Source organism: Myxocyprinus asiaticus, chromosome 33 (genome assembly GCF_019703515.2).
Source record: "Myxocyprinus asiaticus isolate MX2 ecotype Aquarium Trade chromosome 33, UBuf_Myxa_2, whole genome shotgun sequence".
NCBI lineage: Eukaryota > Metazoa > Chordata > Actinopteri > Cypriniformes > Catostomidae > Myxocyprinus > Myxocyprinus asiaticus.
In genome coordinates, this window is record NC_059376.1 from 21,258,187 (window position 1) to 21,271,687 (window position 13,501).

Below are 13,501 nucleotides of genomic sequence, written 5' to 3' on the forward strand. Positions count from 1 at the left end.
ATTCCAGGGGCCCACAGGTCCAGGGGGGCCCCACGACAAATTCTAAACTTTATTTTTTTAATAGGAAAAGGGCCCTGAGCAATATACTTTCAGGGGGCCCAGAATACCTTGCTACGGCCCTGCTTCCAGGCCCGGTTCCAGATCAAAATCACAGAGGGTACTTCTGAAAATAGTGGGGGTGCTCTGTATTAAGTGGAGATGTATTGTAATTACAAATTTTTTAAATATATTAAATCATGTTTAAATGCTACTAAAACAATGTAAATAACAGTTTTTTATGCACAAAACGTTTATTGCTCACATGATATGTTGCTGAAAATGACAGCAAAATGCTGCGCGTGCAGATTAGGACATACTGATTTGCACAATCATACACGTTTATACGTTTTGATGCAGCAATTGTGTGTTCACAAACTGCAGGGATTTTTGTGTGTTTGATGGGATTCAAGGAAATCTGCTTGCCAATTTACAGTATTAGACTTACATATTCAATTGAGCAGAGGTGTGCAATTGTTTTGGTACAGGGGCCACATCAACCATTATGTAGAACATGGAACAGAGAAGATAAAAATGTCTGCATAGTTGTTCCTTTTAATCCCAGAAGTACTAGTGCACTCATGCACTCAATGAATGATGCACAATTTTCTGAAGTGTATTCTGATGGGACCATTCTGCGATTGCTTGAAGTTTTGCTGCTACCTTTCTATCACGTATTAGTAAAACTGAATTAAGACTGAGTATAATTATTAATTGTTTATTTTAACATACTTCAATGCAGTGGTAAATTAGTATTCAATTTAACACTCTACATCAGGAGTCTGGTTTAATAGTAAAATAAAATATTCAGAAATTATAGATTCTAAAAGCTTATTTTAATGTTGGCCGCAAAGTGGACACATTTGTTTTATTCTCAGAACATTATCAACCCGTTTACACACTCTTGGGTCATGATGTGGGTCTTGTCAATGGTTTGTTTGGCATCCCATTCAGCACACCACTGAATAAAACAGGCTGCATGGCACTGATAAATGATTACTGCCAGAGTAACATTCACATACATGTGTGAGGGACATTTTACAAATAACACAAAGAACTAACATATTCCTCTCTCGCTTGGTGTCCCGTCCGTGTGCGAATGATGAGAAGATCTATTGGGATTTTACTAAAGTTCATCACTGAAAAGGTTTGCTCACAGACTTGGCACTAAACAGCACACGCAGCATCACGAACGGACACGGAGTGACTGCATCACACTTTTCTTTGAGCATAATATTGCTCTATTGAGCACTTTGAGGTATTTTATGGAAGAGGAGAGAGAGAGTGTGCGCATTCACATGCATGGTTGCTAGATTGCATAAATTATGTATGACATAAGGTGAAATATTTCCAATTTGTATAGGTCCCAAAGCCAGATAAATGAAAGATCTAATAAAAAATGTTCATGATAAATCGACCCACGGCAGTAGTTTGCCCTGGTCTGCAATTGAGGGTGCTCTAAGGTTCGTTTGAGGGTGCTTAGCACCCTCAAACACCCCCGTAGAACCGGGCCTGCCTGCTACTATGTATTCTCTCCTAAATAAGTGATCAAGAAAGAGCGACCAGTGCTGCCTCCCTCAAATAACACCAAACGTGACCGAGTGGCCACCGGTGCTCTCTATTCCAAATAAGTGACTAAAAATAGTGACTAAGGCTGGCTCTCTCAACAACCTGGCCACAAGTGACCGTAAAGAATGGCCAGACTCGACCCTATGAAGTTTGGAAGCTGTTGGGGTATTGCGCTGTCGGCAGGGGGCGCGAGCCAATGACTGAGCGAGAGCAGTGAATGTGCAAGCTGGAGACTTGTAGTACGCAGTCAACGTGAGACCCCTCAGTATCCGCGCTGTGCCCCCACTCCCTCCGACAGATCCTGTCAACACTTTCTACCGCGTTATACATGAAAACCCTGCAACGCGTTACGCATAACAGTATTTCCGAAATAATGTTCGGGTGATATTTTTGGGGGTCATCCTGCCACGAAATTGCATCGTATTTAAAGGGGAGAATATAGAGAGACGCACGCAAATCTGGTGATCCGGATGAACGAACAGTTGAAAAAGTAAATTACTCGCAGCAGATTTTTGTCGCGGACAACTTCTCTGGTGCTGAGTGAGTTTTCTCTTCTTGTCACAGCTCGTGCAATGCATGCATTTAAAAATCACGATTATAGGAGTTGTAGAGGGGCTCCCAACACGTTGCTCGTGCAACACGGGACGACAAACAATTTGTGAAAGCAAGCACTTTTTAAGTGTTTCATAGTTTCAAAGCCTTGTTTAACGTGTTGTCATGATGTTTTTCCCTGCTTTTCTGACATTTATCTACTTAGGTCTCAACTTTGGTCGCGAGTTGAAATAAGTGTAGTTGAGCAGAAGTAGTGCACGTTTATTTTTCTGTGTTCAAAAGGGGCCTCAGACCGTCTCGTTCACGAGCTTACTTATTAAAAGCTAGAAATAGTTTAAAATAATATTTATGGCATTTGTTAAACTAAGGCTATAGCATCAAGTTAAACGGAATGCATACAAATCTGTAGATTCCTGTTGTGAATTTAATTGTATTTCTTCACCAGGCGTCTTTCATGGAGGTGTCTGCTGCATGCTGCTTTAAACCTTATAATGACACTTCAGGTATAATTGCATTATAATTTAGGTCACTTAAGGTGCATTTCAGTTTGTAGAAGCTGGCATCTCTTCACTGTTTCAAAAGAATCTCAGGTTGTCACAGTTAAACCCACATCTGGTGTTTTTACATCGTTTTCTTGTTTTTTGATGTTATTGTCTGGCTTTGTAATTATTTTTTGTGCTTCGTGTCTGCAATGCATAAAGAGTAAGATGTAGTAACGGAAATATTGCACTTTTATAACACTTTAATTTTCTTCAATAACACTGTCAACCATTATTTTATACATATAAAACTCATAAATACTCATATTTGAATGTACATGAACTTATAAACTATTAACAATGATATAATGTTTGTAAATAAAAGTTATTATAATATGATAATACTATATAATAATATAAGTGTCAACAGCACTTTTTCCAGATAGAAATGTCTAAAAAGATGTGCCATTTTACATTTTCAAGCATCCTTGACATTACTGAAACATTGAGCAAAGAGATGAATCAATTGAATCAATGTTTCCCATGTAGACACATTTTCTTCCAACACCTTCATTATCTTGACAGACGCTTAAACGGAAATGTAAGGTCATTAATTAGTTCTGGATTAAAACGAGCCTTTGAATAAAACAGTGCACACAACAGCTTCATAAGAGTGGCTTTTAAGCGAACAGAGAAAATAGTTTGTCAGATTTGAGCAAAATCTGAAATCACTACAAACAAAAAAGGTTACAGGTTGAACAGGTTTCCCTCTTAAGGTGCGACATGCACAGAGGAACTTATGTAAGCCCTATAATTGACATTGGTTGGTTTTCCGTTTGCAAAATATTAGCCTTTTTCAATGCCAAGGAGCTGTTCAAACAAACATTTAGAAAAACTGTTCTCTTTGGGGTCCTGTAGATGATTCTTACATGCCAATTGCAAAACCTGTTCTGCTGTAATTGACCCTGAAAATCATTATTTATTTAAATTCATTATTAATGATCAATTCAACAAAATTGTGGCCATTAGTAATTCATTTAGTTGTCTCCCCTTAATGTTTGTCCTAGCTAAATTCTGTCTGTGTCTATGGTAACTGCCTTTTTTGCACCAAGCTTCCAAGTACATTTAGCTTGTGTTGATTGATAACATGAAGTGACAGAGATCAGGGTGCTGGAATATGGTTACCATGTAGGTTAGCTACATTTGAAGTCAGAAGTTTACATACACCTTAGCCAAATACATTTAAACTCAGTTTTTCACAATTCCTGACATTTAATTGTAGAAAACATTCCCTGTCTTAGGTCAGTTAGGATCACTCCTTTATTTTAAGAATGTGAAATATCAGAATAATAGTAGAGAGAATTATTTCTTTCTTTCATCACATTCCCAGTGGGACAGAAGTTTACATGCACTTTGTCAGTATTTGGTAGCATTGCCTTTAAATTGTTTAACTTGTGTCAAACTTTTTGTGTAGCCTTCCACAAGCTTCTCACAATAAGTTGCTGGAATTTTGGCTCATTCCTCCAGACAGAACTGGTGTAACTGAGTCAGGTTTGTAGGCCTCCTTGCTCACACACACTTTTTCAGTTCTGCCCAAGAATTTCAATAGGATTGAGGTCAGGGCTTTGTGATGGCCACTCCAATACCTTAAATTTGTAGTCCTTAAGCCATTTTGCCACAACTTTGGAGGTATGCTTGGGGTCATTGTCCATTTGGAAGATCCATTTTCGACAAAGCTTTAACTTCCTGGCTGATGTCTTGAGATGTTGCTTCAATAAATCCACATAATTTACCTTCCTCATGATGCCATCTATTTTGTGAAGTGCAGCAGTCCCTCCTGCAGCAAAGCACCCCCACAGTATGATGCTGCCACCCCCATGCTTTACGGTTGGGATGGTGTCCTTTGGCTTTCAAGCCTCACCCTTTTTCCTCCAAACATAACGATGGTCATTATGGCCAAACAGTTATATTTTTGCTTCATTAGACCAGAGGACATTTCTCCAAAAAGTAAGATCTTTGTCCCCATGTGCACTTGCAAACTGTAGTCTGGCTTTCTTATGGCGGTTTTGGAGCAGTGGCTTCTTCCTTGCTGAGCAGCCTTTCAGGTTATGTCAATATAGGACTCATTTTACTGTGGATATAGATACTTGTCTACGTGTTTCCTCCAGCATCTTCACAAGGTCCTTTGCTGTTGTTCTGGCATTGATCTGCACTTTTTGCACCAAACTACATTCATCTCTTGGAGAATGCATCGCTTTCCTGAGTGGTATGATAGCTGCGTTGTCCCATGGTGTTTATACTTGTGTACAGTTGTTTGTACAGATGAACGTGTTACCTTCAGGCATTTGGAAATTGCTTCCAAGGATGAAACAGACTTGTGAAGGTCCACAGTTTTGTTTCTGAGGTCTTGGCTGATTTCTTTGGATTTTCCCATGATGTCAAACAAAGAGGCACTGAGTTTGAAGATAGGCCTTAAAATACATCCACAGGTACACCTCCAATTCAGCACACCTCCTATCAGAAGCTAATTGGATAATTGTCTAAAGGCTTGACATCATTTTCTGGAATTTTCCAAGCTGCTTAAAGGCACAGTTAACTTAGTGTATGTAAACTTCTGACTCACTGGAATTGTGGTATAATTAATTAAAATTGAAACAATCTGTCTGTAAACAATTATTGGAAGAATTACTCATGTCATGCACAAAGTAGATGTACTAAATGACTTACCAAAACTATAGTTTGCTAATATTAAATCTGTGGAGTGGTTAAAAAATTAGTTTTAATGACTTCAACCTAAGTGTATGTAAACTTCTGACTTCAACTGTATATACCAGAGACGTGTATTAGGTGTTTTATTGTTACAATGCACAAGCTTATGGCTCAGAATTAAAAATGTCTAGACATTTGGAGACCTGTGCAACACATACAGGTTTGCAGCACTCTCTCAATGAACTTGCACAACCTCAGTTTACCCTGAGTGTTGGTAGCTTGATATCTCTCTACTTCTTGTTTAGTTTCAGTATCGCTAAAGTCATTTCTACCAACACAGGCATGCACACACAAACACACACACGCTGAATTGCACTTTTGTGTTTGGCAGAATGTGGCTGCATCCCCCTCCAGCAGCCTCCTCTGCTGACCCAGACTTTCCACTGCCCTTGTGAAATAGGAGCAGCAGAGATGATCGGGTCTCACCGGCCAGAACTGAATGCCATCACAAAGTGAAAAGAATCCCATACCATGTTGCAGGCAGAAGTCCACTTTTAAAGAGATAGTTTCCTCAAAAAATGTAAATTCTTTAGTCATTTAATGACCTTATTTTGTTCCAAACCTGTATAACGTTCTTTCTCTCGTGAAACACAGAAGGCAGAATGTTATGGACTGACAGTCTCTGTTACCATTCACTTTCATTGTATTTTTTTCTCCATAAAATGATAGTATATGGTGACTGAGGCTGTGAGTCCCTAATATTCTGCTTTTCCTTCTTCCATGTCCTTTTGCATTCTACAGAAGAAAGAAAGTTATCCAGGTTTGGAACAATATGAGTAAATGATGATTTTTGGGTGAAATGTCCCTTTAATCTTTATTAAGGTATTCCAGTAAATTAAGTGTTAAAACCACAAGCATAACCACAGCATTGTTCCACATGTGTATTGGACATGCATTTTCCAATGATTTTCTGGTTACATGCAGATACTTATGGATAGGCTAATGGTTTACACAAGGATTTGTGCTTGTTTCACCATAATAGATTATTTGCTTACTTGTGCAACTGCGGTGGCTGAATATCAACTTTGAACCTTGCATATCATCTTCCTCGACTGACTAAATCGATTAGAATAGGAAAGGACGGATCCTGTCTCATATCCTCTTTTATTTATTTTTTTGTGCAATAGCAACAATCTCTGTAGATGGAGAGCTTTACTGTAGTAACATAGGCAAATTATGCTACAATGAGTAATAGATGTTTGCATGAATATCTTTCATATATTTAAGAAAAAAAGGACTGATTTTCCACTTAATTTACCTGTTTCATATGATGTCACTGTTTGTGACCAAAATTCTATAAACCTTTATTGTGCTGTACTGTGGATACAGCAAAAGCCAGAGAAATTTTTGTTTACATTTAGAAATCTTAAAAAAATGATACTGCTGTTTACTTACCAGAGCCAAAATGTTATTTTTCTTTAAATAAAGTTATATTTTATGTATTTACCAAAGTCAAGCAATGATGAAGCTCAAAATCATCACCACAGGGGAAGGTAAACATGCTGGAAAAATGTCTGATGAGCATAATGATTTACCAGCAGCCATGTCACCCTGCAGCTCTCGCCTGGTTACCCACTGAAGCTAAGCAGGTTTGAGCCTGGTCAGTACTAGGGATGTACCGATCCGATACCTAGATCGGTATCGGCTCCGATACTTACGTTTTCAGACAAATCGGGTAACGGTCCGATGAGCCCGATCCAAATCCGATACTGTGTTAGTCATGTTCATTTCTGTCATGCTCCAAAAATGACATTAAAAAAAAAAAAATCACCATTAATGTAGTTCATATGACTCATGCATTTTATTCAAAACCACTTGAAGACATGCGATAGCTCTGTGAATCGCAAAAGGCTGCGTTTAATAAGTAAATATATAGTTTGCACGTGCAGCGCCAGCGCATTCGTGAATGGTGCTGCTCTGTTGACACACACACACATAAGCACGACACACAGGCTGGTGAGGCACTCACAGCTATTTTCAGTCTTCACGCGGTGTGCAATATTTGAGCGCTTCTCACGAACAACATCTCAGATGTAGATGCTCAATAGTTCGGTTCACTAGCATTTAGAACGGCACCGGAGAAGCATTTTACATGAATTTGAATGAGAAGTGAATTAAACTACTGTGAACTTGCTTACAAACAGAGACATACAGGACTTCCTGGAGAGTTCAGAATGTCAAAATAAAAGCCTGAGGGTTTTAAAGTTGAAGGTACATGATTGATATATATTACTGTTGTACAAAAAATTCTAAAAGGCAATAATAATAGAAGTAATATTAATAATAATTTATTATTTGTTTACAAATTATAACAATATTTTAGTTGAATGGGTTCTTGTGAATAACTGTGTGAATGAAAAGTGAACTGATATCTTACAACTAAATTGAACAAAAAAAGAAACCTGAATTATTTAAAGTCCAGATACAGATGAACATTTTTTATTTTCTACTGAAGAATTATACTGGAATTACTGTTAATTTGTTGCTATATTATCCAGTAGAATAGTTAAAATTAAAGTTTTTCTTAATAAGCTATACATTTATATTGAAATAATGTGTAGTTAAGGGTTTGTGTTTCTTTACATATTAAAGAGTACCCATAATTAGTTCCACACAATAATGTAAAGATATTCTAAACTGATTATGCAAAAAACAACACTGGTATTGTATCAGGATCGGTATCAGCCGATACTGAGATTTCAGATATCAGAATCGGATCGGAAGAGAAAAAGTGGTATCGGTGCATCCCTAGTCAGTACCTGGATGGGAGACCTCCTGGGGAAAACTCAGGTTGTTGCTGGAAGAAGTGTTAGTGAGGTCAGCAGGGGTGCTTACCCTGCAGTCCGTGTGGGTCCTAATGCACCAGTGTAGTGACGGGGACACTATACTGTAAAAAGGCACCGTCTTTCAGATGAGATGGTAAACCATGGTCCTGACTCTCTGTGTTCGTTAAAAATCCCAGGGCACATCTTCTAATGTGTAGGGATGCAACCCCAGTGTCCTGGCCAAATCACCACCGCCCCTCACTGGCCCTTATCAATCATGGCCTCCTAATAATCCCCATCCATGAATTGGCTCTATCACTCTCCTCTCTCCTCTCCACCAATAGCTGGTGTGTGGTCAGTGTACTTGTGCACTATGGCTGCCGTCGCATCATCCAAGTAGATGCTGCACACTGGTGGTGGTTGAGGAGAGTCCCCTGTTCACAATGTAAAGCGTTTTGAGTGTAGTGTCAGAAAGCGCTATATAAATGTAAGGTTCATTCATTCATTCATAATGTGACCGATCCTAGTGTACTGGAACTCTTGGAACTAACACGCTGACTTCCCATGTGATCATGTTGGTTTATGACCGTACCCCGATAAAGGAAAATTGTTTCAGCCGTTTACGTGACATTCCATGTTGTCAGCTTAAGCATAATCAGTGTAAGATCATGCATGTAAATGAGCTCAATGTTTATGTTTACATTTATTAATGCTATACAGTTTGTGATAAGATAGGGGGACCAGAGTAAAAAGTTGTCAACGCCATTCAATCTGCACAGAGATTTAGTGTTACTTCTTCTTGTGTGTGCACCATCAGAGCTGAGCATGACTCAGTGACTCTGGAGTTTTTATTATCTAGTTTGGAGACCAACAGATTTTAATGGTAAACTCTGCATGTATTAGTCACTGATAAATCTGGATGTTATTAATTCGGTCTTGGATGTTTTCCCAATGGGAATGGTGCTGTGCACTTGTTGTGCTTGTTAGCTTGAGCTCTAGACTTATTAGTGTAGTACAGTGGTGTCAAACTCAATTCCTGGAGGGCAACTGTCTTGCAGAGTTTAGCTCCAACTCTAATTAAACACACCTGAACCAGCTAATCAATGTGTCCAGGATTACTCGAAATGTGTTTGTGCAGAATTGGAACTAAATTCTGCAGGACTGTGGCCCTCCAGGAACTGAGAATGACACCCCTGGAGTAGGTGACTTAAACAAGCCTTTTGTCAAATGCAAATGTGCCCAGAATTTATGTGACTGGCAAGATTTGAAAAATTTTGATTTCTGACCAGACCTTTCCTCAAAAGGTCATCCAAAGGGTGGATATGCAACCCAGCTCTAGAATCTTAAATTAACTATAGTTGCAGCAAGCAAACATTCAAATGCTGACTGATAACAGACTTTGCTTAGAATATATTACAGAGAAACCAGCATGCAAGACTAGACCTCAGGCAAGAACTTGCTAAATGGTAGTAACAGGTTTTTCTAGATAGTCTTTAAAACTGTTGTCGTGTCTTCTTCTATACCTCCAAGTCTTGAAAATTCCAGTACATTGAATATGGAAGCAAGATTTCATGGTAGAATTCAGGCTTTGTTTATCTGTTATGTGTGTGTTCTATATTTCAATAATAAGACATGCATGCTGATATGAATTTAGACATATACCGTATCTCATTTGTTAATTGTAGGATATTTTGTTTGTGTTAGATGTCCAAGTGTCCTTGTTTACAAAAACTGTATTACATTTATTTGAAGTGCTACATACTGCTACAAACTGCTTCTTTTGCATCAGTGTGCCTAGTTTATTTAAATAATACCAACATTTTTATTTTCTTGCTATGCCTGATTGTGGATTTCAGAGAAAGCTGCACGACAAACTGCTCGCTGAGTTATAATAATACAAGGGGTATAAGAATAAATAAACAAGTTAACATTTGCTGGGACATTCAGTTGAAAAATATGTGAATGCCCCCAAAAGTAGGATCTAGTGTTCAAAAGAGAAACATTACAGTAAGATTTGTTTCAAGGACACGGACCTGCATGGTGTGATTGTGAATGTTGTCCATAATGGACCGTTTTAACACTCGCAGAAATAATTAGTAGGTTAAAGGGTGAGAATCTGTAAATTGTCACTGCATTGCCAAATACACATGCATGTAATCAAGAGAAGTGGGAAAACTCCTTCAGCCAATCCAAAGGGAGTTTCCATTCCCTCCACCCTCTCATGTCTATCTGGACAATCAGGCCCTCTGTGTAGACTGCTATGCCCCTTTAACTCCCTCGTGGGACTGGACACTATCAAGGCCCTCCCAGTGTATCTACAAACACACCTTCCACATGGCACAAAAGTGAAGAAATGCAAGCTCAAAGAGGCCCCCTTACCAGGGATGGTTTTTACATGTCTCATTAAAAACAGAGATGAGTTGATTTTGAGAGACAGAAGGGATCCTTCCTTATTGTTTAATTATAGAATTCTACCATTATGGCTTATGGTATCTTGAAATGCTTACAAAATACTGTTGGGGCCCACAAGCTTACTAATTGTTTTGCACTATTTTGATCTTGCAGCTTATAGTTGTGTTTTCTGACATAATTGCACAGAAGACTGAATCTATACTCTCACATCTCTGGCTGCAATAGAACAGATAAAAAAAGATTCTGGGTGTGTAATTCTTTTTACACTCTCCTGCTGTATGCAATGATATCAGCATTCCAGGGAGTAATGGGGCCTCCCTAATACCTGACCAAGGAGGGGCCCCTGCACCGGGAGAAGAATAGAGAGAGGATCAAGTGGTTTTAAGCTAAGTTTGTTGACTCACATCAGACATGAGGCCAAGTGAATCTAAGACAGAAAGAGAATTAAAAGCATAATTCTATGTAATAGTTGGTTTTGCCAAGCCTTCTAAATTAGTCAAACTTTTAAGTAAGCATTATATAGGATTTTTTAGTTTTTTTCAAATGCAAGTATCACCCAGAATAGGTTGGGATATGACGACCAAACCTGAATGTTGTTTTTCTGACATTTTTTAGATTTTCCTAAGTATTTCCTGAGGTTAGGAAACTTCACTTTAAGTATAGGTTAATAAAAATGTATAAGTAGCTACGTTTATACAACCAATTGAAGAGTATAGTGTGCTAAGGCAAATTTTTCACGATTGGGAGAACCCAGTTTAGACCATTTAAGTGATGAAAAACTGTTGCAGTTGTTGCAGGAGTACAGATTTGAAAGGTCACGCAATATGAGAAATCGCTAACAAGCTGGAGGGCGATCTAATAGGAACACACACAAACCAGAAGTGTACCCAGTATTATCTGCTCTCTGTATCTTTATAAACTGTCAAATTCATGAATTAAAATCATACCACAAGTTCATTTGTGATATATCGCAAATTGTTATATATATATATATAATACACCCCTACTGACCATCACTAATATCCTTAATTTGGGATGGCAGTCGGTTCTTTGTACAGTTATACAAGCATCTTAACGTCTTGCACCTGTAATCCAACTTTACCGGGCAGTCTTTCAAAGGTGTCTTTCTCAAAAGGCCGTAAAAGCAGAATCCTCCATTAATTGGTTTGCATGCGAAACTCAAGAGGTTTACACAGGAAAATGTGTTCAAAAAATAGTATTTCAGTCGATTAAATTTGAAGATTGTACCTCAGATACAAATTGAAATCCGCATGTGTATCCTCCAGAAAATGAGTTATCCAGAAAAAAATGTTTATGCAGTAATCATAAACTACTGTGATCGGTGCATTTTGAAAAGTGCTGTGAAAACTAACAGGTGACATGACAATGCCATTTACGTGCTGCTTCAGAAGAGGTCGGACATTAATTTAGACATGAATAATGATACAGAGAAACTTTTAATAGTCATTAATATTAAAATAAAATCATAGTGTAAAGTTAAAGTATTTTCTATGTGGTAAAATTGCCCAAGTGTTGGTCGGGACATTTCCGATCTTTTGAAAGTTCGCAGAGGCCGTGTCCATGGTAACAGTAGATTTATTACGGTAAAACCTCACTCACTGTCGTAAATCCCTTAACGGTTTCCCTTACCTAAGAGAAGTGTATAAGGGATTATATGCAACACCCTCAAGTCATTTCCTCAGGTAAGGGGAAATCACACTTTAAGTGTTATACTCAAGGGAAAAACTTAAGGTGTTTTATGCAACCGGGCACAGAACTCATCATTAATCAAACTAGATCCAGAAACACATCACATTGCCTGTCTAAACACCATTTATTGTGCAGTTGTATTTATTGATTGTGCAATTAGGATTTTATTCACAAAGAATATTTAAAGCCTCATGCTATTTATTTGGTGGGCATTTAAACCATAGCATTAGTGTTTTCTCCACCTTTTATCAGATTTTATCGGGCTGTATACATAAATATAGGCATACAGATTTAAGCTCAGTTTGATTGGTTGGTCCAAACCCGAGTTTAATTGCACTCCTATCCCGGTTGAACTTTTTGGTCCAAACTGCGGTATGCTGCCTCATCAGCGAGTGTGTTTAACTACAGTTGCAGCAAGCAATCATTCAAATGCTGACCAATAACAGACGTTGCTTAGAATATATTAGAAACCAGCATGCAAGACTGGACCTCAGGCAAGAACTTGCTATATGGTCAAGAGTAACAGGTTTTTCTAGATAGTCTATATCACTGTCGTTGTGTCTTCTATACCATCTCCAAGTCTTGAGAAGTCCAGTACATTGAATGTGGAACCCAAATTTCAAAGTAGAATTCAGGCTTTGTTTATCTGTAATGTGTGTGGTCTATATTTTAATGAAAAGACATGTTTGTTAATATGAATTTAGACACACATCTCATTTATTAATTGAAGTATATTTTGTTTGTGTTAGCTGTCCAAGTGTCCTTGTTTACAAAAAATGCATTAACTTTATTTGAAGTGCTAGAAACTGTAGGCACTTTTGCATCAGTGTGCCCATTTTATTTAAATAATACCAATTTTCTTGCTTCCAAAAATATGTTTTTTCAAATAATCTGACAGTGCAGAAAACCAACAAATGAAAAACTATTTGAAATCATCTGATTATTTGTTGATGTTGACATCAAAATGTAAACAGTAATGTGCATAACACTTGTGTTCATTGGATAAGCTGATAAGAACACAGTTGTTTACATGCAACACAAAATCAGGATATGGGCAAAATCTATGAGTGCTGATCATTTTTTTGCTTAAACTGTTTATGACCATGACCCTATAAAGGAAAACCATTTAAAGTGCTTACGTGACTTTACATGTTGACGGATGATTAAACATAATCTGTGTAAGATTGTGCATGTAAACATGCTCAATGT

General features: G+C 38.0%; 1 protein-coding gene across 1 annotated transcript in view; it reads left to right on the forward strand.

Moving 5' to 3' along the window:
• The first annotated feature begins 1,997 nt into the window (after positions 1-1,997).
• LOC127424373 (growth hormone receptor-like) overlaps positions 1,998-13,501 on the forward strand; it is a 58,480-nt gene continuing 46,976 nt past the window's right edge. The window contains exon 1 of the mRNA XM_051669506.1: positions 1,998-2,145. The gene's annotated coding sequence lies outside the window, so the exon portion shown is untranslated. The remainder of the gene's footprint in view (positions 2,146-13,501) is intronic.